Raw genomic sequence first — 25,009 nt, forward strand, 5'->3', positions numbered from 1 at the left:
CTTGGTTTTAGATAGATACTATTTATTATTTTAAGAAAGGCTACATTTGGCATGAGTCTAGGAGCAGCAGTCTCACATCTAGCTCAGAACTTTTATAGCCTGAGCAGCAACCTCAATATCTTCCCAGAAATACCCCAAAATGTCATCTACCATCAAGGATCAGCTGATTTTGAATGTCCTAAAGGAGGAACAGGTTCCCTAGGACAAGATCACTGTTGTTGGGATTGGTGCAGTTGGCATGACATGTGCCATCAGTATCTTAACAAAGGATTTGGCTGATGAACTTGCCCTAGTTGATGTAATAGAAGACAAAGTAAAGAGAGAGGTGATGGATCTCCAACATTCTCAAAATGCCAAAGATTGTTTCTGGTAAAGACCTAGAGTGTGACTGCAAATTCAAAACTGGTCATTGTTACAGCTGGGGCATGTCAACAGGAGGGAGAAAGTCCTCTTAATTTGGTCCAACATAATGTGAATATCTTTAAATTCATCATTCCCAATATTGCTAAATACAGCCCTAATTGCAAGCTGCTTATTGTTTCCAATCCAGCAGATATTTTGACATAAGTGTCTGGGAAGCTAAGTGGCTTTCCTAAAAACCATGTTATTGGAAGTGGTTACAATCTGGATTCTACCCATTTCCATTACCTAATGGGGGAGAGACTTGGTTTCCATTCTTCAATTGGTCATGGATGCATCCTTGGGGAACATGGAGACTCCAATGTTCCTGTGTGGAGTGGTGTGAATATGAATGTGAATCTTCATCCTCCTTTGAGAACTGATGCTGACTCAGAGAATTGGAAAGATGTTCATAAACAGGTGGTTGAAAGTGCTTATGAGGTGATCAACTTGAAGGGCTACACTTTCTGGGCCATTGGCTTGTCTGTGGCAGATCTGGCAGAAAGTATTATGAAGAATCTTAGGAGAGTGCCTATAATTTCCACCATGATAAAGGGCCTATATGGCATTAATGAGGATGTCTTCCTTAGTGTCACATGTATCTTGGGGCAGAATGGCATTTCAGATGTGGTGAAGGTAAACCTGAATCCAGAGGAGGAGAGCCATTTAAAGAAGAGTGCAGATACCCTTTGGGGAATCCAGAAGGAGTTGCAATTTTAAAACCTTTTGATGTGTTGCCATCAAGAGAGAACATGGCAGTGGTTAAGGAGTTATGTGTTTTTCAAATAAGTCATATCCTTCATCTGATCAGTGCCTGAACATCAGAAATGTAAAACCCGTGAACACACTCTAGTCTCTTCCTAAAGTTAGAAATGGGTAATGGTATGATGTGACTACTATTTGTTAAACCCTGTTGTTGTTTGCTTATGATGCTGAATATGACTTGTATAGTCTCAGTAGTTGGTGTCAAGCAGAGCCAGCGCCCCACAGGTTTATAAACTACATGCCTTGTATGGAAGTGCTGCAGGTTCCTGTGGGTCCAGAAGACAACACTCCTGAATACAAAACACCATACAGCAGTAACTCTTTATTGATGCGTTGATTACTTTTATGCTCCTCTCCATTAGGGCTCTACAGCATGGCCCCATATGTCACCTTTCCAGAGGATCTGATTTTGTCTGCCTCTGTGTGTGCGTGTGTGTGTGTGTGTGTGTGTCTGTGTCTGTGTGGGTATCTCAATAGTTGTAAATTTCCATATTGTATAAAAAGATCTACGTATGTGCAACAATGCAGCCAATTCCTTGAATGTCATACTAACCATAAATACTGAAAAAAACAACAAATAACTGGTAAAAAAAAAGAAAGGCTACATTTATTCCTATGCTTTCTTGTGTTTTTGATAGAAACAGGTATTGTATTCTGCCAAAAGCTTTTTCTACATCTGTTGTTTTCCTTTTTTATGTGAGATAATTTTCCTTATTCTTTTCCCTTCCCTCTTCTCCCAATGTATCCCCTTTTCTCACTCATCTATTTGTTTTTGAAGATTGTTGCAACATAATTGACTTACTCCTTTGCTCTCTGTCTATGTAGAGTTCTTTTAACTGCCCTAAAAATGATAAAGTTCTTAGGAGTTACATGTGTCTCTTCCCACATAGGAATGTAAACAGTTTAACTTTATTGAGTCCTTATGATTTCTCTTTCATGTTTACCTCTTTATACTTCTCTTGAGTCTTATATTTGAATGTCAAATTTTCTATTAAGCTCTGGCCTCTTTGTATCAAGAATGCTCGAATGTCCCATATTTCATTAATATCCATTGCCCCTCCCCCCAAAGGGTTATACTCAATTTTGCTAGGTAGGTCATTTTTGGTTGTAATTCTAGCACTTTCGCTTTCTGGAATATAGTAGTCTAAGTCCTCCATTCCTTTAACATGGCAGCTCTTCAGTCTTGTATAATCCTGGTTGTGACTCCATAATATTTGAATGGTTTCTTTTTGGGTGCTTAAAGTATTTTCTTTTTTGACCTAGGAGCTCTGAAATTTGGCTATAATATTCCTGGGAGTTTACATTTAAGGATTTCTTTCAGGAAGTGATTGTTGGATTCTTTCAATTTCTATTTTACCCTCTGTTTCTAAGACATCACAGCAGTTTTCCCTTATAACTTCTTAAAAGATGATGTCTAGGCTCTTTCTTTAATCCTGACTTTCAGGTAGTTCAATAATTTAAAAACTATCTTTCTTTATCTATTTTCCAGGTCAGTTTTTTAAAATGAGGTATTTTATATTTTCTCTGATTTGTTTCATTCTTTTGACTTTGTTTTACTGTTTCTTGATGTCTTGTGGAGTCATTACCTTCCACTTGTTGAGTTCTAATTTTTGAAGATTTATTTTCATCAGTGAAGTTTTGTGCCTCCTTTTCTATTTGGCTAATTCTGTTTGTTTAAGGTATAATTTTCTTCAGTATGTTTTTTCTGCCTCTTTTACAAAGTTGTTAGTTGTCTTTTTAGATTTTCTTCTATTGTTCTCATGTCTTTTCTCAGTATTCGATTTTTCAAATAACGTTTAGCTCTTCCAGGAATTCTTGTTGGGCTTGTGTCAAATTCACTTTTTTTTCCTTTGATGCTTTAATTTTAGCTGTTTTGACATTGTCGTCTTCTATGAGTTTGTGTCTTGAACGTCTCTGTCACCACAGTAGCTTTTTATGGTTTGTTTGTTTGTTGTTGTTGTTTTCTCATTTTCCCACATTATCTCTTGACCTTAAACTTTATGTCAAAGTTGGGTTCTGTTCCCAGGGTAGGAGTGGAGGGGCACTGTCCCAGACTTGAGGCTTTTTCACACTGCTGTTTTCAAATCTAGTTCTGGGGAGTTAAAAGTTGTTGGTGCTTCCAAGGTGGTGTAATCCAAGGAGAGGTATGATCACTGCTCCATTGCAACCAGAAGTAATACTGCTCTTCAGGACCCCTGCTTCCTTGTGGCTGCAAATTATACCGCTTTCCAAGGCCCCTGCTCCCTTAGGACAGCAAGTATTCCTCTCTGTTCAGAAACTGTGGCCTGAAAGTGAGTATGGGTAATGGAGTTGACAAACAGAACCCTATCCTCCATTTACTGCTTGTACAGGGGTCTCCTACAATCTCTTTGTGACAAGTTGCTTGATACTCCTACTGTTTCTGGTTTGAGAGCTCCTAAAGTTGCTGCTGCTGCTGTTGTCACCTCCAAGGTCCAAAGTTGGTATGGTTGCTACATAGGCTCTGGGACAGCCCCCAGTATCACAGACTTTTCCTTCTGACCTCCTAAGTTGTCTTGGACTGGAAAAATGTCTCACTTCAACCTTTTTAGCTCTGCCTTTTTTAGAATTCAATTTGAGGAATTCTTTTAAATTGTTTGGAAGGGAATGTTGGGAGAGCTTGGCTACTTTCTCTAATCCATCATCTTGGCTCCACCTCAGGATAATAGTTTTGAAAACTCTAGGAGGATTTACCAACCAGAGGCTCTCAGTTGAATTTTTGTTCTACTTTCTTATTCATTCCTTCTCTTTACATTTAATGGAAAACAATGAGAACAGAGATACAGGTCTACTTGAACCATACAATTTTTTTTCGATTCTGGAATTTGACATTGTAATGACCTCTAAGGTTGATTGATCATTTGATGAATAAGGAGAAACTTTACAAAATCTCTGGAAAGGAGTGAAATTGGAGCTGACAAAGGTGAAAATTCACCCTACCTTTATTCTATCTCAGATATTGTATTCAATGACCTCAGGCAAGTCATTCAACTTCTCCCAACCTCAGTTTCCTTATCTGTAAAATGAGGGTGTTAAAAGAGATCTTCTTCCTCTGAATCAGTGATTGATCCTAGGATCTAGAACTTCCTTTGGCTCTCCCCTGACCCTGTCACACTATATCAATATAGATGTATTTTGTTTCCCCTACTGAAATGCAATAGGTGAGCTCCTTAAAGCCTGTCATTTTTTCATTGTTGTGTCCCTGCACCTAATAGACACCTAATAAATAGTTATTGAAGTTGAATGTACTTTGGAGTGTGTCTCATTGGGGGTAGAATAGTCAGGGGGTGGGGAAACATTCAGGCTGAGTAAGGAAGAAAAAGGAATGAGTATGAAGAGAAAGAATCTCTTGGTGCCTTTCTTTCCTATCCACCTGTTTTCCAGCTTGGGTTTTGGGAAGCTAAAGGTCTGGAGAGCTCTGCCCCATAGACTCATCAGGAGGTATATCTCTTTTTGTGAATAACACCAGCAGTAGCAGCAGCAGCTAGTTATATGCTAAGCACTTTTCAAATATTATCTCATTCGATCCTCACAACAACCCTGGGAGGTACTATTATTTCCCCCATTTTGGAGTTGAGGAAACTGAGGTTAAGTGTATTGCCCAAGGTCATACAGTTGGTAAGTGTCTGAGGCCAGATTTGAACTCATGTCCAGCTCTCCATGCACTGTGCCACCTAGTTGCTTCAACCTGAGAGCCACCTCCAGTTTATTTTTATCTTGCCATCACTGTGGCTTTGAGCACACTACACAAGGGGCTTAGTGGTGTGGCCACATTTGTCAAGTAGGATTAGTTTCTAAAGGGTAGAGGGGTAAAGTCTCATGACTTAGATTCTGTGTCAGGGGAGGGAGGGAATTTCTTAGGATGCTAGAGTATATTTTGTCAAGCCAAAAACCCTGCTGAGCATCGGGGTAACTTGGCGTTGGGAAAAGCCATATAAGCAATCCATGCTTTCCAACACATTCACAGACAGAGAACAAGACTTCCTGCTTCAAAGAAAAACAGAGGTCAAAGATTTATTGAAAGTGTTCCAAGAGATTCTTGGACATCAAACAGCTGAGAAAAGAGAGAGAGAGAGAGAGAGAGAGAGAGAGAGAGAGAGAGAGAGAGAGAGAGAGAGAGAGAGAGAGAGAGAAGGAAGCAGACAAGCAGGTGGATAGGCAGGCAGGCAAACAGAGAGACATAGAGAGACAGACGGACACAAAGACAGAGAAACAGACAGGGACAGATACAATGACAGACAGAGAGACAAAGGGGGAGGGTTGGAGGAAAGGGAGGGCAATGGTTGATGGCTTTAGTTTAAGCGCGGCTGAAACATGCAGCATGCCTTTCTCTTTTGATACACATGTTTTTAATTGGAAAACACATTTGAGGTTTTATTGACACCTATTCCCACCAGTCCTCACCCCCCACAAAAAAGGAAAAACCTTTGAAAAAAGTTTTAGTCCTTTTTTTCATTGACTCCTAGAATATCAGAACTGGAATAGAACTGAAGAGACCGTCTAGTACAACTGTCTCATTTTACAGAGCAGGTGACTTGATGGAAGCAAACATATCTACCTACAAATAGGTACTCCTCTGATAGCCTCTTTAATATAGGTGAGCTCTTAGTTCTATAGCTGTTACTTGTTTTCCTTCAGAAACTTTTCTGGGGAATAGAAGCAGACATATGTGAACTGCCTATGTGACTACTTTTATATACTCTGATGTGGGGGAGCAGAAAATTCATGTTCTATAGAAATTGCAGCTTTCAGAATGAGGGCTGAGTAGAACTAGGGGTGGGGCCATGAAAAGCTCCAAAATGACCTGACCCAGCCATTCCTGGCCAAGGAAATAGATATAACATGATGGTCCTGATATATATATGGCCCATTATTAAGTTATCTGGGCAGTTCCCACCTATCCCCAAAGAATCTACCAGTTTAGATCAGTTCATGAAATCAGCACATGACGACTCAAGTCAAAGTAATATTTCTGGCATAGTACTGATTTGGGGAAATATTTGTCATCGTTTCTGTTGTTTCGGCAGGGACACACTCATTTTGGGAAGTTCTGCTTTCACAGAGCTCTGAAATATACCATGTATGTAACGAGTGGAAAATTCAATGCCAGGAATGTGAGCACATCATTAGAGCTCAAGAGCCTTGGTAAAGTGCTCCCATGGTAAGTTCCCTATTGTCGAGATGTCAGGTGTTACACCATCACAAGCTCTCCAGTTACATTTCCTTGTAATTTGGTCATTCATCCAAGCTGAGCATGTGTAATGCCAGCCAGCCCAATGAGATTCAATGGATGTTGAACAAAAGCTGGGCATTTTTTCCAGTCATCAGTTACAGTGCCCAAACTCCATGTAAGTACTTGTTTACTTATATGGTAACTACACAGATTTTACTTGGTCCAACATACCATGTTACTACAACCTAGTAATTTGCATGTTCTTCCTGATTATCTGGTAATTAAACCCAGTAAGTACAAACATACTGTAATTATCATGTAACCTACCATCTGGTCCAGAGGATAGAAATAACCATGTATTTGCCTTATAACTGCATGGTCATTATTATGTAATGGAATGACCAATAGTGAATAAGGAGGAACAGAGCAGACATTGGTCATGGTGATGTTTCAACCATTACTTCTCCAAGCTCCCACAAACAAGAAAGAATAGATGGTACCTAGAAGGCTGGTGAACATCTTTTAAATTGAGAAAATCTATGCCATAGTTAAAGACCAAATAAGGGCTAATATCTGATCATGGAAGAAATGAGCACAATAATAAATTGATGTCCTATTTACACTTCAGTTAACAATGCTCGCCATTTGTTTATTTGAGCAAGCTTTCCTGCTTTCTTTTACACTTTGAGTGGCTGTCAATAAAGGATATGTTTGATTTACATCAAACATAGTATACATGATTTATATCATACATTGCATGCTTCACATATCTTATGTTTCTTAACGGGGTAAAAAAAGACAGCTCTGAGCAATATGTTTACATGAGTAAAAGATAGGTCCTCTCTCTGTCCACTGAATTCCTAATCCAGTGTCTCCTGACAAAGTGATCCTGTCTTCTTGAAGATTGTGCCAGTAGATTACAATGTCTGGCATATCCAAGCTAGTAGGAAGGGTTTTGGGTTGATGGTTTAAGTATGTCATCACCAAGGAACAGCCTAGTTCAGTTTAGTGAGGATTATCACCATGTTGGCCATAGGATAATGAATTTTTTTTTCACAACAACAATTCTTGAAGATTGTTTGCTGAGTTATATTCTAGCAAGTTATTTAAGGTTCTTGATCTGCTTTGGTGGAAGGAGGGATCCTTAACAAATAAGGCAGAGGGTCTTAAGCTAATTGTGTGGAGAAAAGAACGCTGGACTTGGTGTCAAGAAACCAGTGTTTGAACTCTATTTTACACTTACCGTTATATGAACCTGGGCAAGTCACTTAACTGAGTCTCAATGTCCTCATCTGGAAAGAGGAGATAACATTGACACTATCTACCTGAGGGTTGTGAGGAAGGTACTATGTAATTCTGCAAGTGTTATGAAACTGTAATTATTATAATATTTATTAATTATGAAAGATTATTAATAATATTATAATATATCTATAATATACTATAATAAATACAATTATTATAATTATTTTTATCATCAAGTGTTTAACCTTTGAAATTAGAGTTACCAATAAGATCCCAGTTAATTGATACATTAAATGCCCTTCCCAGATATTGGGCTCCACTAAGTCTTTTGCTGTGGCTTATGGGTGCAATCAGGACCTTCAAGTCATGGCACCCCCTTCCTGAAGTCACTGTCCTCTTCAAGACCAAAGAACAAACAACAACAACGGGAGGAATAAATTTTACTAACTCAGAGTGTATATTATGCAAGATTCATGATGAGAGAAATTAAGGCTGTGGCTATAGAGTGCCACCAAAACTGTTTTTGAACATGAAAAACAAGGATGAATTAATTAAATGCTTAGTTTACACATTTGACTGATGTTTCCCCACCGAACTGAGATGTTTTGGTTGTTATCGGTTGTTAAAATTGGCACTCTATCATTTTCACATAGACTAAGAGACTTGTAAGTATTCTAGCCACAATGATTCAATTCCCTGGATCCCTTCCTCATGTTATCTTGACCTCCTTATGTGTTCTGTGGGTTTAAAAGAGGAAGAGCCATGCAGTGAAATGTATATGCATGGACTCCATAACTCAAGAGTTTGGGATCATGCAGAAATGGTATTCACTGTTCCTATTGACTAAACTTTAGAAACAATTTTTTTTCACAGGAATATAGGGAATCATCTAGTCTAGCATTGTTACTTTTTTTGTTTTTGCTTCCCCCCCCCACCAAAAAAATTCAAGGGCCTAAGCAATTAAGGACTCTTTCAATGTTCCTTCAATTTTGGAGTAAATAATTGATTTTTCTATGTAAAGAACTTTTTTATTACTGAAATATTATGATGGCATGTACACCCATGTGAATTGTATTTTTTTAATATTAACGTGTCTCATTCTGTTCTTAAGCACCATATATATCTTTATATTTAGTGTAGACTATATGTGAAGGTTATGAATACATGTCATTTAAAAGATTGTAGAATTTGAGCTTTTCATTAAATTAGGCTGGTTTTTCCTACCGTTATGGGGATGGACAGGTAGGTCATTTTCCCTTTTCTTTGATTTCTTTGGAATGTAGACATAGTAGTGATATTGCTGGGTAAAAGGGTGTGTATATCTTGTAGCCCTTTGGACATAGTTCCAAACTGTTCTTCAGAATGACTGGAGCAGTTTACAACTCCACCAACAATTCATTAGAGTCCTTATTTTTTCCCCACCCCCTCCAGCAGCTATCATTTTCCTTTTCTGTCATGTTAGCCAATCTAATAGGGGTAAGGTGGTACCTCACAGTTGTTTTAGTTATTTAGAGCATTTCCTCCCATGATTATTGATAGCTTTCCTTTCTTCTTCTGAAAACTGCCTGTTCGTTTCCTTTGACCATTTATCAATTGAGAAACAGCTCTTATTTTTATAATTTAGCTCAGTTCTCTATATATTTGAGAAATGAGGCCTTTATCAGAGAAACTTGCTGTAAATTTCCCCCCCCCAATTTCTTGATTTCCTTTTAATTTTGGCTGCATTGGTTTTGTTTGTACAAATAATTTTTTTTTAAATTTCATGTTATCAATAATATCTATTTTCCTTCCTGTGATCCTCTTCATCTCTGGTTTGGTATCTTGTTTCTCTGTCTCCTGGGAAGGCTTCTAACAGAATGCTTTGATTCTTCCCCACCCTTACTCCTTTCCCCAATGTTAAGTTTTCCCTTCCATGTTACAAATAACAAATCAATATCTTACTTTCTACTATACTTACTTTTGGATCCCCACTCCATTTTACCCTCCCCACATACATACTCATACATAAAGCTTACATAGGACCACAGAATTTGGAGCTAGAAAGGACCTGAGAGTTAATCTTGTTCAACTCAAACTACAGATGAGAAAATGGAGGCCCAGAGAGAATTGTTCTTGCCCCAGATCACTAGGAAGTGGAAGTGGCAAAGTGAGATTTCAAATCCAGGGATTCTGACGCCTAATCTAGTTCACTGCATTACATTACATTGTAAAAGAATCTATTGAAAAGTGAAAAACTTACTCCAGTTTGTTAGGTGTTATTTTATTTTAGTATTCTATTTTAACTTGCATGATTTCAAATAATATTAGAAGGGTATAAGAAAATTCGCACAAGTATAGCTCCACAATAGGCCACATCTTTACTGTCATACAAATGATTGAAAGATACAGAAAATACAATGTTTATAGTTTGTTGAATATATGAACAATCTTTGATTTAGTAAAACAAAATATAACTTTGAGGACTCTCCTCTAACAAGGTGTCTCCTATCAAAATTATCCAAGATTTGTTGAAAGGTACAAAAACAGTGATTTCCTCACTCAACAACTCAATATAAAGTAAAGCATAAAATGGGGAAAACACACACTCATTCAAGATGTTTTCCATTAACCTGAAGGAGATCCAACTCAGAGTCCAGGTTGAAGAGGGGCTCCCAATACAAGGTGACATTCTCTATATGTTTCTTTGTGGATGACATTGTGTACTAGACCAAGTACCAGACCATAGAAAAACTTCTGTGGTAGGGACAAAATCTATTTGATTCTTTCTATATAGATAGGGCTGGTTTTTCCCTTGGGGGAAAAAAAACAATGAAACCATCCTCAATACTTAAGTGGTCCAGGGAACTAAGGCTTGACCCATTGATATAGCTTTTTGACTGCCTAAGTACAAAAGCCCAGCACACAAGTTTTTTTTTTTCTTCCATGAAAGTCAACTATGAAGTCAGGGAAACTATGTACAACTGCATCCAGTGTTTAGCATAGTGCCCAGTATAGAGGAGGCAAAAAGCTTGTGGATTTGACCTGAATTGATGTGGTACCCTTGTTGAATATCCTCTCCATGCTATTGTTAAGTAAACCTCTTTTTTGTTTAATGTTACATGGTCTTCGAGGGTCTCGTTTAGTTCTTATCCTGTGCCTGAATCATCAGACTGACCTCAGTCAGACCTGGCCCAGAATAGCCACCTAAATAAGATTCATCAACATTCCAAAAGTTCAACTTAACTATCCACAAGGGAAAAATGAAGAGGATGAAGATTACGAATTATTCAATTTATTATGTAGTTGAATGGACAATCTATAGAGTTTGTCCATTAGCATCAGTGTGTGTGTGTAAGTGTGTGTGTGTGTGTGTGTGTGTGTGTGTGTGTGTGTGTGATGGACAGAAATTGTAACTAGACAATGAAATGAACAGGATGACAAGAATGGATTATCTTTGGAAATCAAAAAGTTCTATCATCTAGCCTCTGCTTCTATTACTCATTAGAACAATAGCAAGAGTATGAGATTTGAAGTAAAAGGAGTAGAGCATTTGAAAGTAGGAAGAAGCCTCAGAAGCCATCTGACCCAAGCTGGCTCTAAGAAGTTCTTCAAAAGATTGTTAACAATTAGTCATCTATACCCCCAAAGAGATCAAAGAAAGAGGAATAGGCTCTATCTATCTACATGTATACATTCATGTATATATGTATAATACACACTAATACAAATATTTACAACAGCTTTTTTGTAGGGGCAAAGATTTAGAAACTAAGAGGCTGTCCATCAATTAGGGGATTAGCAAAACATATAATATATTTATGAAATGGAATGTCATTGTAGCACTAAAATTGATGAAAGGGACAGTTTCAAACAAACCTGGGAACACTTTTGTGAACTGACATGGTGAAGTGAGCGGAACCTAACTAATGATTTATGCAATAACAACTATATTGAAAGAAAAAGCAACTTTGAAAGACTTAAGAACTCTGATCAATTTAATGGCCAATCACTATTTAAAGGAGTGTTATGAAACATGCTGCTGTCTCCTGACAAAGAGATGATGAATTCAAGGTGTCAAGTAAGAAAAACATTTTTGAACATGGCCAGCCAATGTGAATTTGTCTGACTTAACTATGGATATCTGAAACAAAAGTTTTATGCTTCTTTCTTTCAATCTGCAGAAGGGAGAAGAAGGAGAGTAGGGTTGGTGATAGAGTTAGCAAAATGAAAACAAAAAAGTAAAATCTGAAGAGTAACTGTTACTGGCTTCTGAAGCCTCGCGACTATGCCCGGGGTTCCCCCCAAGTCCCAGGCCTTTGCCTAAGCAAAGGACGCGGACAAGGTACGGGGCGGGAGCCGAGAAAGATGGCGAAATGACTCCGTTTATTATTTCAGCAAGCAGCACATTTATATCTTTAGTGACGTAGGTACATTCTTTGGTTACGTGGGTGAAGGACAGGTAAAGCTCAATACACCTGGGTAACTAGGACTGCCCCAACTCCACCTACTCTCCTCCCCTTCTCTTCCCGAGCTAACCCGAAGCTCCCTGCGGTCAGGCAGTCCAGGCAAAGAACCGGAAACTCCACGTGCTCTGGCAAGCCCAGAGAGCCGGAAGTTCCACGTGGTCAGGCAGGCCTAGGCAAAGACCTGGAATTGCCAGGGAGGCAACAAAGGTGGGACCCCTCCTCCTGGCTCCACCCATATCCCAAAGCCCCGAGTCTATCTCAGCAGGCCCCTGGGCCTGGAGGTCCGAGGAGGACAGGGCTCAGCTCTAACGTGGCCCGCAACAAGTAACTATTCATAGAAGAGAGCAGGAGAGTTAGTAGGGAACACAAATAAACAGCCCAGCTTCCAAAGTGACATGTTGAGTTTACTTAAGAAGAAAAACAAGCTGTTTGGACTATAGATTCACAGTTTCACATAGAATCCTTTCCTTTTCTGCTTTTTCTGCTCATTTATTTAGTGTTGGTTAAGTTCAGAATAAAACATAGAAAAAATACTGAGTGGTCATTAGGCTTCTTCTTGAAGACCTCCACTGAAGGGGACGTAAGTTTAAATTCTGGTTCTGCCACTAAATTCTGTGACATTAACAAGTCATTTGACCTCAGTCTCAGTTTTATCCTCTGGAAAATGGGGATATTAGGACTTTCTCTACTTATTCTTGGAGGCTATTGTATAGGAAAAGTTCTACAAGCTGTCAAGCGCTACAAAAATGTCAACAGTTGTAGAGGAGTGACCAGAAAGAGCACTAGGCTTGAAGCTAGGGGACCTAGGCTCCAGTCCTGGCTTCTCACACTTCCTAACCCTCTAATCTTGGGTAAATCATCTCCTTTTCATGAACTTTTGTGTCTTCATCGATAAAATGAGATCATTTTTGAACTCCCCCTTTCATAGGACTTTTATGAAGAAAGTGTTGTACAAAGTGATACACAAAGGTTAGTTGTTGTTGTTACTGTTACTGGTTCATTGACATACAGACTCTAGCTCCAAATACTCAAGCCCTTTCAGTCTGACTGAGTGTGGTCAAGCCTGGTTTGTAAAAGCCCACAGGACTTTGACCTAGCAATATTACTTCTAGGGCTATATCCCAAAGAGATCATAAAAATGGGAAAAGGACACACATGTACAAAAATATTAGAGCAGTTCTTTTTGTGGTGGCCAAGAATAGGAAATTGAGGAGATAGATGCCCATCATTTGGGGAACGGCTGAACAAATTGTGGTATATGAATGTAATAGAACACTATTTGCTATAAGAAATGATGAACAGGTGGACTTCAGAAAAATCTGGAAAGACTTATATGAATTGATGCTGAGTGAAGTGAGTAGAACCAGGAGAACACTGTACACAGTAACAGCCACAGTGTGCGATGACTGATTTTGGTAGACTTAGCCCTTTTCAGCAATGCAAGTACCTAAAACAATTCCAAAGGATTCATGATGGAAAATGCCATCCACATTCAGAGAAAAAACTATGAAGTCAGAATGCAGAGTGAAACAGACTATTTTCTTTTTTGTTTTGTTTTGTTTTTCTTTCTCCTAGTTTCTCCCATTCATCATAATTCTTCTATGCAACATGACTAATGTGAAAATGTGTTTAATAGGAATGTATGTGTGGTGTAGTGTAGTCTATAGCAGATTGCATGCTGTCTTGAGGAGGGAGGGAGGAGGGAGGGGGAGAAAATTTAAAGCCTATGGAAGTGAATGTTGAAGACTAAAAATAAATAAATTAATAAAAAAATAAAGGCCCACAGGAGAAAGAATGGGTAGGAAGACTGTTTAGCCTAGAGGAAAGAAGGTTAGGCCTGGAGTCAGAAGAGATGTTTGAATCCAGACCTTTCTATTTATTATCTGTTGCCTTGGGAAAGCGACTTTACCTCCCTTGGTCCTGAGGTTCCTCATCTGTAAAAGAGACCGCATTGAGTGTACATGACTTTTATTATCTTTTCCAGCCCTAAATCTATGATCTTCTGAACCCAGTTTTTTACAGATCTCAGGGTATACGGAAGCCCCCACTATGGTACCTGCATAAAGGATATTTTATTTAAAGACAGCAGACTGTTTGCTTTTATTTAGTAATGATGAGTTAAAAGCCTCTTTAAAATAGGCTCCGGTTTCTCCTCTGGGTGGGCTCATTGCTGGCAGGGGGCCATGCAATACTTCTTGGATTTGTTTCCTTTCATAAGCCCATTAATTAGAAGCAAATAAAGTAAATATATAGTTGCCTTATATTTCTTCTCTTTTTATTCCCCCTACTGCTTCTTTCCCTTCAATGAAAGGTCCAAACAGCAAACATGGGGTGCATGGCATGAGGACAGCAGTGGTGTGCAGACCCGATCACATGCATGGGGCTTCATGTAAGTTTCATGACTGCATTTGCTTTAATTGATCCGGCAGCATGGTGCCCCTCATGGAGTGGCTTAAATCAATGTCAGCCTTAAAGTGGTACTAAATTCCTTTTTTTTTTTTTTTAGTCACAGTTAAAGATTGCTTATTTATGAGACCAATGAGTTAAGCCTCTTAGTCCTCAGAGGCCCGCATCTTTCTAGAACCTTCAGGGTATTTCCTGCTTTGGACAATTCCTTGGCTCCAGGGGAAAAGGAGGAGGGAGAACTGAATGTAAATCCTTCTTGGTGAGGCTCCCTCATCCCTCATCACCTTTCAGAAGGATCAAGAGTTCTCAAGTTGCCTTATCCTTGGCAGGCCATATTCCACACCCAAGGAGAGATGGGTCTCTTCTCCCCACCAGAACTATCTTTCTGGAGTGCTGATAGTTCATGATTCATTTAACAAACCATTTTGAGTACCTATAAAGATCAAAGGATAGTAGTAATAGAATAGGTACCATTTAGAAATTTCCAGAGCCCTTTTCTCATAACAGCCCTGTGAGATAGATAGCACAAATATTATTATCCCCAATTGACAGATAAGAAAACTGAGGTGTAAATGAAAAGAATGACCTCCTATGGTGACAGAGCTGCTAAACGTCAATGCTAGCACTCAAACTCAGATGTTTTGGCTCCAGCAATGTCTAGTATGCTTTGTACTGCATTCATGTTGCCTCTCTGGACGGGATCTTTGTTGTTTTTCAGGCGTTTCAGTCATGTTTCAGTCAGTTCAGACTCTTTGTGACCCTATTTGCAGTTTTCTTGGCAGAGATACTAATGTGGATTGCCATTTTCTTCTCTACCTCATTTTACAGATGAGATACGGAGACAAGTAGGATTAAGTGACTTGACCAGGGTTACACAGCTAATAAGTGTCTGAGGCTGGATTTGAACTCCTGACGCCAGGACCAGTGCTCTATCCACTGCACCACCTAGCTCAGAGGTGGGGAACCTGTGGCCTGGAGGCCACAAGTGGCCCTCTGGGTCCTCAAGCACGGCCTTATGACTGAATCCATTGGACCCATTGGCCTCAAGGCCACAGGTTCCCCACTGCTGCTTGGAAGGGACCTTAGGGAGCCTCCATTTTATAGAAGAGGAAACTTGGGCCCAGATGACTCAGTCCCCGCTCTTGAGGTGCTTATAGGGCTGGTAAAAGAAAATAACACATAAGACCATTGCAAGGGATTGTAGGTGGGGGGAATAAAGCTGAATTTTGAGGGAGACTGTTATTACCAATTGATGCTGGAGTAAAAGGGAAATAGCATGGCATACTTAGCATTTAATAAAGAAGCATTTATTGAGCACTATAGTCCTGGAATTATGCAAAGCACTAAGGAGTTAAAGAAAGGCAAAAACAATCCCTGCCCTCAAAGATCTTTCATTCTAATGGAGGAGATAACATGTAGTAGATAGACACGTATAAGACATAGAGAGTAAACAGAAGGTAGCCTCAGAAGAACCACGTTTAACATCTGGGGCCACTGGGAGAGGCCTCTAGTACAAGTTATCATTTGAGTGAGCCTTGGAGAAAACCAGGGATTCTAAGAGGTAAAGACACAGAGATGGGAGATGGAGTATTATGTGTGAGAAACAACAAACAGGAATTGTGGAGTGTACAGAGAGGATTAAAGCGTGAAAAGACTGGAAAATTAGGAAGGGGCTAGATTGTGAAAGGCTTTAAATTCCAGAGGACTTTATATTTGATCCAAGAGATAACAGGGAGCCCCTGGAATTTAGGAAAATCACTCTGGCAGTTGAGTGGAGGATAGACTGGACAAGGGTTGATTTTGAAACAGGAAGATCAATTAGAAGGCTATTGCAACAACCAAATTAAAAGATAAGAACTTGAAGAAGAGGGGTGGCTATATAAATGGAGTGAAGCCAATACATACACATATGTGTGTATATATAAATGCATAGCTACATATGTGCATATATATGTATACATACAAAAATAAAATGAATATAGAAATGACAGGTTTTGGCAACTGGATTTGTGGGGTGAGTGAAAATGTGAAATCTAAGCTGACATTGAGGTTATAAACCTGGGTGACCTGGAGAATGGTAGTATTCTCAATAGTAATAAGGAAATTGGGAATGGGGGAGGGTTTGGAGGGAAAGAAAATGAATTCTGTTCTGTGTATAAATTTAAAATGCGAAAGAAACATGCAATTTGAAATTTTCAGGATGTAATTAGCTGGCGATGGGAAACTGTATCTCAGGTGAAGGCTGGACAGAGGGATCCGAGCAACATTTGATAGAGATGACAGTCCAGACCAGGGGAGCTGATGAGAACCCCACATCAGAGAATAGAGAAAAAGAAAGGGGCCCAGGACAGAGACTTGGGGGAGACCCACAGTTAGTGGGGTGACACATATAAAGAACCAGCAAAGGATATTGAGGAGGAACAACTAGAAAGACATTAAAGAGAACGGTGTCATGAAAGCCCAGAGAGCATCTGGAAAGAGCGCAGGACACTGCTGTTCCAAATGGCCCTCATATTCCTTTGTGAAGTGTAAGGTGAGGTCCCCAGCTGAGAGGTTGGGGGTAAAGCGTGCCATGAGAGGCATGGTGATAGAAGTGAAGGTTTGGAACAGCTGCTGTCATGAGTGTAATAGAGAATCAATTAGAGAGGAATAAGATTGCCTTGCTGCAGTGAAGGCCCAGTTGACATTAGATAATGTAAATTTGTAGTAGAACCTATCAGAACAGTTTTATGATTTACTATGGTTCTGTTCAGCAGCACATGAATTCAGGAGTGAAGGTAGCACATGGTTGAAGTAACCCAAGGTTGGAGTTTGACAAGGCATGATCAGTAATGAGACAAAGGAGCAAAAGATGTGAGAGTAGAGGAAAGTAGACAGTTGAACTGGTTCATGGAGGGGTTAAATTGGGAAGAGAGGAGAATGTAGCCAGAGCAGAAAGGAGGGAATAGAAGTCATGGTGAGGATGAAAAACATGGTTAGAAGGTCACATAGGGAAATACGGAATAATGAAAGATTATGGTCTGATAAAGGAATTTTGCAGTTCATGGACATAGTGGAGTAGTTGTGAGTGATGGTAAGATCAAAGATCTAATCATCTTTGTGTAAGTTGATGTGGAATGGATGGATAGGTAATGGGAATTGAGAATATTGAGTTAAGTTGAATAGGTTGAAGGAACTTTGGGTGTCTGAGGGAATATCAATATTTTATGTTGAAGTCTCCTAGTATCAGAGCAGGGAATTGGGGTAGACAACAAAGCATGAGTCAGGTACTGAACTCACTGATGATGGACAATATAGTAGGGATTGGTAGACTATGGCCATCTCAATCAGGTAATAAAGCTAGATAGTGTGAATCTCAAAGGAGTAGAGATTGCTGCATGATAGTGCTAGGGAGAATATGGTTAATCAGTTTTCCCATGGGCCAATGTAATATTCTGACTGTAACTTTTTTGGGGGGTGGTGGAGAGAAGGTGAGAATCATGACCTCCTTATCCCCTCGTCTTTATACCTTGAATCACAGCTATCATCAATCCCTTTCTAGATTGGGATCTTTCACTCTCTAATGGACATATATAACCAAAAGAGCCTTTGCTTTCTTCTGTCTTTCCAGTTGGGAATGATGTCACATACACGGAATGACATCACATACATAGAAGATATCACATCTAGAGTACTGGGCTCATTTTTGTTTTAAAAAGGACATTGGCAAATAGAGAACACCTGAAGGCGGACAGCCAAGGTGATGAATGAACTTAAGTGATATTGAAGGACTTAAGTTCATGCCATATGAGGATCAGCTAAATGAACAGAGGATGGTTAGCCTCCAGAAGATGCAAGAGAAAATAGTAGTCATCCTCAAGCATTTGAAAAACTACTCTGTAAAAAAAGGGAAGAGTCTTATTTAACTACACCCCAGAAGGCAGAAGTAGGAGCTCTAAGTAGAAGGTACAAAGGTGCACTTATAAGGCTCGATGACAGGAAAAACATCTTTACAACTGGAGCTGCCCCAAAGTGCAAAGATGCTAGTGAATTTCCTTTTATTTGAGGTCCCCAATTAAATAAAGGCTGGGTGGCCACATGTTCAGTATTTTGCAGGTGGTATTTGTTTTTAGATATGCATTAGACTAGTTAGGTGGTGCAGCGGATAGCTCACTGGGCTTGGAATTAAGAAGAGTCACTTTCATGAGCTCCAATTCGGCTTCAGAAACTTACTAGCTATGTGATCCTGGGCAAGTCTCTTAACCCTGCTTGCCCCAGTTCCTCATCTCTAAATGAATTGGAGAAGGAAATGGGAACCCACTCCAGTATCTTTGCAAAGAAAACCCCAAATCGGGTCACGAATAGTAGGATATGACTGATATGACCAAACAACAAGGATTGGCCCTAAGGTTACTTCTAACTCTATGATTCTGCGCCTAAGCCTTGGCAGAGGCCTTTTTTTGGTCTTTTGCAGAAGAAGCCTAATGAAGAAGATACAGTTTCTAGACTTGGAGTCTGAAGACACAGGTTCAAATCCCGCCTCAGACATTTACTAGCTGTGTGACCTAGAATAAATCACTTATCCCTCTACGCTTTAGTTTGTTTGTTTATTTTTTCATCTCTAAAATGAAGGTATTAGGCTGGATGGCCATGAAGGCCCCTTCCATCTCAGAATCTATGACCTCTTTCTATGTGATGGGGCTGGCACGAGATACTGAGGATCCTGAATCTTGGTCCTCTGTGCTATATGCTGTCTCTCTAAAACCCATATTGATTTCCAAGGAATTCTGCATTGTCTTTTGGGGAGAGGAGAGGCACAAAGTCCTCTGGTCCATAGTTGCAGAATGAAAGCTGAAGCAGACTACTTCTCTGACTGAAGGTTGCCCCAGTGAACCTGTTAAGCACTTACCTGTGTGAAAGAGGAGAGGAATGGGCCATATGGTGCTGCTAATGACATCCCATTCTATAGCTCCAGGAAACCTGAAGCCCTGCTATCCCTCCTCTCTCATGTTACTCAAGTATGTAATACACTGATTCATAATTAATGTGTTTGATCTACCGAAGTGTCTATTTACATTCCCATTTTTTGCCCTTCACAGAAACAAAAACTTGGCTTGTGAAAGCTACAAGGTTGTTCAGCACTGCGCTCTCTCTGTCTTTCTCTCTCTCTCTCTCTCTCTGTCTTTCTCTCTCTCTCTCTTTCTCTCTTTCTGTCTGTCTCTGTCTCTCTCTCTCTCCCTCACTCCCTCTCTTTCTCTGTCTCTCTCTGTCTCTCTGTCTCTCTCTCTCTCATTTTCCTCCTTCGCCCCTTTCTTACTCCCTCTTTCCCCACACACCCCAACACCAAAAGGAGAAGCAGCTTGGTGTGGCAGGACTTAGTTTCAAATTCTGTCTCTGACATATTTTAGGTATAAGAAGTTACTCAAATGATTTAACCTTTCACTGCCTGAGACAACTCTAAATGATAAATTATAGATCTGTTGCTGATTTGTGTTGACAGAGGGAGTTTTCCTACTTGGAATCCCCCCACCACCACTTATCAAAGAACTTCACCTATCAAAAAGGAACAAACCTATGCATACAAGGAAAATACTCTGAGTAACCATGTCCTAGTTGGGGCTGCCTGTGAGTGTTGATTAACCCACCTTTGGACATTTGTCAATTTAAGCATTTTGTCCTCTTCCCTAGGTTTTATGAAAGTGTTTTCTAGAGAGAAGAAAGTGACTTTAACATAAAACTGTGATTCACATGATCACAGATTTAGAGCTGGGAAAGTGCTTTGGAGGTCATCCGGATAAGAAAATAAAACCCAAGGAGATTTTGTGACTTGTGTAAGGTTGTTGTTGTTGAGTTATTCAGTTGTGTCAGACTTTGTGATCCCGTGGACCACAGCACACCAACACTGTCCATGAGGGGGGTTTTTGCCTAAGATACTGGAGTGATTTGCCATTTCCTTCTCCAGTGGACTAAGGCAAAGATTAAGTGACTACAAAGCTGGTAAGTGTCTGAATGTGAATTTGAACTTAGTTCTTCCTGACTCCAGGCTCAACTCTCTAAACACCGGACGACCCAGCTGCTGTTACACAGGAAGTAATTTCCAGAGGCTAAATTTGAACCTATGTCCTCTGATTGCAGATCTTCTGCAAAATGTAATAATTTACACACACACACACACACACACACACACACACGCACACACACATACACACACCCAGAGTGAACAAAGTTTGGAGCTGGAATGGACCTTAGATCATCTATTCTAAACTTATTTTATAGATTATAGAATAACAAAATTAGATGGGACCTTAGAAATCAATATCTCAACCTATATTTGACAGAAAAGGAAACTAAGGAGTCTGAAAAGTAAAGAGATGGGATTTGAATCCTGGACCTGTTGATTCCAAATCTAGCATTCTTTATGATACTATATTGCCTGTAACCCGCCAATTGTTTCATAAGTACCTTCTTTATTACATGCTAAGTACTGTGGAACATGCAATAGGATATTACAAAAAAAAAAGACAAGATTCCTGCCTCAAGGAATGTATAATCTAATTGGAAAGACAAAACATCCAAGTAAAAAGACAATTAGCAATACACAGTGGTTCTTAAATTGAAGTCTGTGAGCTCGTTTTAAAAAATATCTTGATAACTGGTTTCTTTTGTAATCGTATATTTATGCATTTAAAATCTATTCTGAGAAAGGATCCAGAAGTTTCACCAGACTGCCCAAGGAGACCCATGATGGCAAAAAGAACCCAAGCCACTAGCCAGTTTGCCAATGCCAATGCATTGTAACCAAACTCCACTGCAATGTTGCAAAGCCCTGATGTAATATCACTCATATCTTTCATTTATAACATTATTTTGTTCCTATGGCACTTATAGCTTGTATGATGTTATTTCTCCCAATGCTAGGTCTTTGTATATATGTATGTGTGTAGCAAAGCAATCAACCAATTAACGGACATTTATTAAATGCCTATAATGTACTAGGGACTCTGATAGCCACCGGTAATACAAAGACAGGAATGAAACAATCCCTGATTAACAGCATTATACATGTAAATGTCAAGTGAGGGATAAAGACAATGAGTAATATAAGAAGGAAGAAAATAAACATTTATTAAGTACTTGCTATGTGCCTGATATTGCTAATATGTCAAATATATCACATTTGATCCATACAACAAACTTGGAAGGTACGTTTTCTTTACATTTTAATTTTTTATTTTTAACATTCTTTTCTTTTTAAATTTTGAGTTCTAACTTTTCTCCCTCCATGCAAGCATTCAACTATCAATTCTACATGTAAATCATGTAAAACATATTTCCATACCAGACATATTTTTAAAAGCAAGAAAAAGAAAATGAGAAAATCATACTTCTTTTTGCAGTCAGAGTTCATCATATCTCTCTCCAGAGGCAGACAAGATTTTTCCATCATGAGACCTTTGGAATTGTCTTGGACCATTGTATTGATCAGAGTAGCCAAGTCTTTCATAGTTGGTCATCATTACAACATGTTATTACTGTGCACAGTCATCTCCCAGTTCTCATTCACTTTGTATCACTTCGTATGGATCTTACAATGTTTTTCTGAAAGTATCCTCCTTGTCATTACTTATAGCCCAATAGTATTCCATCATAATTACATGCCACAACTTATTCAGTCATTCTCCAATTGATGAGCATCCCCTCACTTTCCAATCCTTTGCCTCCACAAAAAGAGCTGCTATAAATATTTTTGTATGGATAGGTCCTTTTCCTTTTCTCTGATCTCTTTGGAATACAGACCTAGTGTTGCTGGATCAAAGGGTATGCACACTTTTATAGACCTTTGGTTATAGTTCCAAGTTGTTCTCTAGAATGGTTGGATCAGTTCACTATTCCACAGAGTTTATTAGTGTACCTTCCCCCTACTGCCATCCCCTTCAGCATTTGTAATTTCTGATAGGTGTGAGGTGGAACCTCAAAGTTGTTTTAATTTTCATTTCTCTAATCAATAGCAATTTAGAGCATTTTATAGGACTCTAGATAGCTTTAATTCTTCTTCTGAAAACTGTTTATATCCTTTGACCATTTATCAAATGGGGAATAGCTCATATTTTTTTAATAAATTTGAATTGGTTGTATACTTAGTATATATTTGAGAAATGAGGCCTTATCAGAGAAACTTGCTATACAATTTCTGATATTACTTCATTATCTGTGGTACTTTTAAGGATAATGTAGTTTCCCTAATCATCTCTATTAATTAGGCCTATTTTTACTTTGCTTTGTCTGAGATCATGATTGCTACTCCTGCCTTTTTTTTTTTACATCAGCTGAAGTGTATTAGATTCTGCTCTAGCCCTTTATTTTAACTCTGTGCTTCTTTTTGTTTCAAATGTATCTCTTGTAAACTACATACTGTTGGATGCTGGATTCTAATCGATTTTGTTATCTGCTTCCATTTATGAGTGAGCTCATTTCATTCACATTCACAGTTACAATTACTGTGTATTTGCTCTATTTCATTTTCTTCTGTTTCTTCTTCCCTTTCTTTTCTCCTGTCCCTCCTCAAAAGTCTCTTTTGCTTCAAACCACTGCCTCCCTTAATCTACCCTCCCTTTTTTTTATCATCCTCCCTCTTTCTCTTCCCTTTTTCACCTCCTATTTACCTATTAGGTAAGTTATATCTCTATATGCAGCCGAATGTGTGTGTGTGTACGCACACACACACACAACACACACATATATATATGTACATATGTGTGTATATACATACATATACAGACACACTTATAATTACATACATATATATGTGTATGTGTGTGTGTGTATACACACAAACACACACAAACACGCACTTCCCTCTTTGAACCAATTCCAATAAGAGTAAGGTTCAAGCACTGCCTGACACCCCTCCCCCATTTACCTTTATATTGTAAAAGCTCTACTTTATACACCTCTTGTATGTGAGAAAAAATTCTTCATTCTACCTCTCCCTTTCCCCTCCTGCCAGTATATCCCTCTTTTTTACCCTTTTATTGTTTTTTAGGGAAAATCATTTCCACATAATCAACTCACACCATGCCCTATGTCTATTTTTTTGTGTTACTCTCATTCCCCTTTTAACTGCTCTAATAATGACAAAGTTCTTAGGAGTGCATATCTTCCTATATAGGAATGCAAACAGTTTAATTTTATTGAAACCCTTATGATTTCTCTTTCATGTTTAGCTTTTATGCTTCTCTTGAGTCCTGGTTTAAATGTCACATTTCTACTCGGCTCTGGTCTTTTTATCAAGAATGATTGAAAGTCCTTTATTTCATTAAATAACATTTCCCCCCCTAAAAGATTATGCTGTTTTGCTAGGCAGATTATTCTTACTTGTAATCCTAGCTCCTTTGTCTTCCAGAATATCATATTCCAAGTCTTCTGCTCCTTCAAAGTGGAAGCCACCAAATCTTGTGTGATTCTGACTGTGGTTCTACAATATTTAATTGTTTCTGGCTGCTTGAAATATTTTCTCTTTGACCTCAGAGCTCTGGAATTTAACTATAGTATTTCTGAAAGTTTTCATTTTGGGCTGTCCTTCAGGAGGTGATCTATGGATTCCTTCAATTTCTATTTTACCTTCTGGATCTAAGATATCAGGGCAATTTTGCTTTGTAATTTCTTGAAATTATAGCCTCTTTCTTTGATTGTGGCTTTCGGATAGTCAACAATTCTCAAATGATCTCTCTTCAATCAGTTCTTTTTATAATGAGATATTTCACATTTTCTTCTTTTTTCCATCTTTTGAATTTGTTTTATTGTTTATTGATGTGTCATGAAGTCATTAGCTTCCATTTTCCCAATTCTAATTTGTGAGGAATTATTTTCTTCAGGGAGATTTTGCAACCTCCTTTTCCTTTTGTCCAATTCTGCTTTTAAGGAGTTCTCTTCAGTGGATTTTGTTCCTCTTTTACCAATGCCATTTTTTAAGGTGCCATTTCCTTCAGTGTTTTTTTTTTGCATGCTCTTTTAACAGGCTATTAATTTTCACAATTTTCCTGTGTTACTCTCATTTCTTTCCCCCAATTTTCCTCTACCACTCATCTTTTCCTTTAACTCTTCCAGGCATTGTTGTTGGGTTTGGGTTCAATTAGCATTTTTCTTTAAGGCTTTTTAGTAATTGTTTTCACATTGTTGTCTTCTGAGTGTATGTCTTGGTTTTCCCTGCCACCATAGTAGCTTTTCATGATAAATCTTTTTGTTATTGTTGTTTGCTCACTTTTCTAATCTATTTTTTGAATTTGAACTTTACATTAAAGTTGGGTTCTGCTCACCTTGGGGTGGGGAGACATTGTTCCAAACTTCAGGCTTTTTCACACTGCAGTTTTTCAGAACTCACTCTAGGGATCTGCAAGTTTGTGTTGCTTCTAAGGTGGTGTGATCCTGGGAGAGGTATGGTCATTGTTCTTCTTGTTTGCACTCTGGTCCTTACTCAGGAAGGGCCCCTGGTCCTCTGCCACTACAAGTGCTGGCTCTCTTCTTTTCTTTGGAATTGTGACCAGGGCCCTTGCTCCCTTGTGACCGATTACTAGTGTTC

General features: G+C 38.9%; 1 pseudogene; it reads left to right on the forward strand.

Annotated features, from left to right (window-relative positions):
• The first annotated feature begins 238 nt into the window (after nucleotides 1–238).
• LOC118842255 lies at nucleotides 239–1,119 on the forward strand (annotated as a pseudogene).
• The last annotated feature ends 23,890 nt before the right edge of the window (nucleotides 1,120–25,009 follow it).

The sequence above is a fragment of the Trichosurus vulpecula genome, chromosome 3 (genome assembly GCF_011100635.1).
Source record: "Trichosurus vulpecula isolate mTriVul1 chromosome 3, mTriVul1.pri, whole genome shotgun sequence".
Taxonomy (NCBI): domain Eukaryota; kingdom Metazoa; phylum Chordata; class Mammalia; order Diprotodontia; family Phalangeridae; genus Trichosurus; species Trichosurus vulpecula.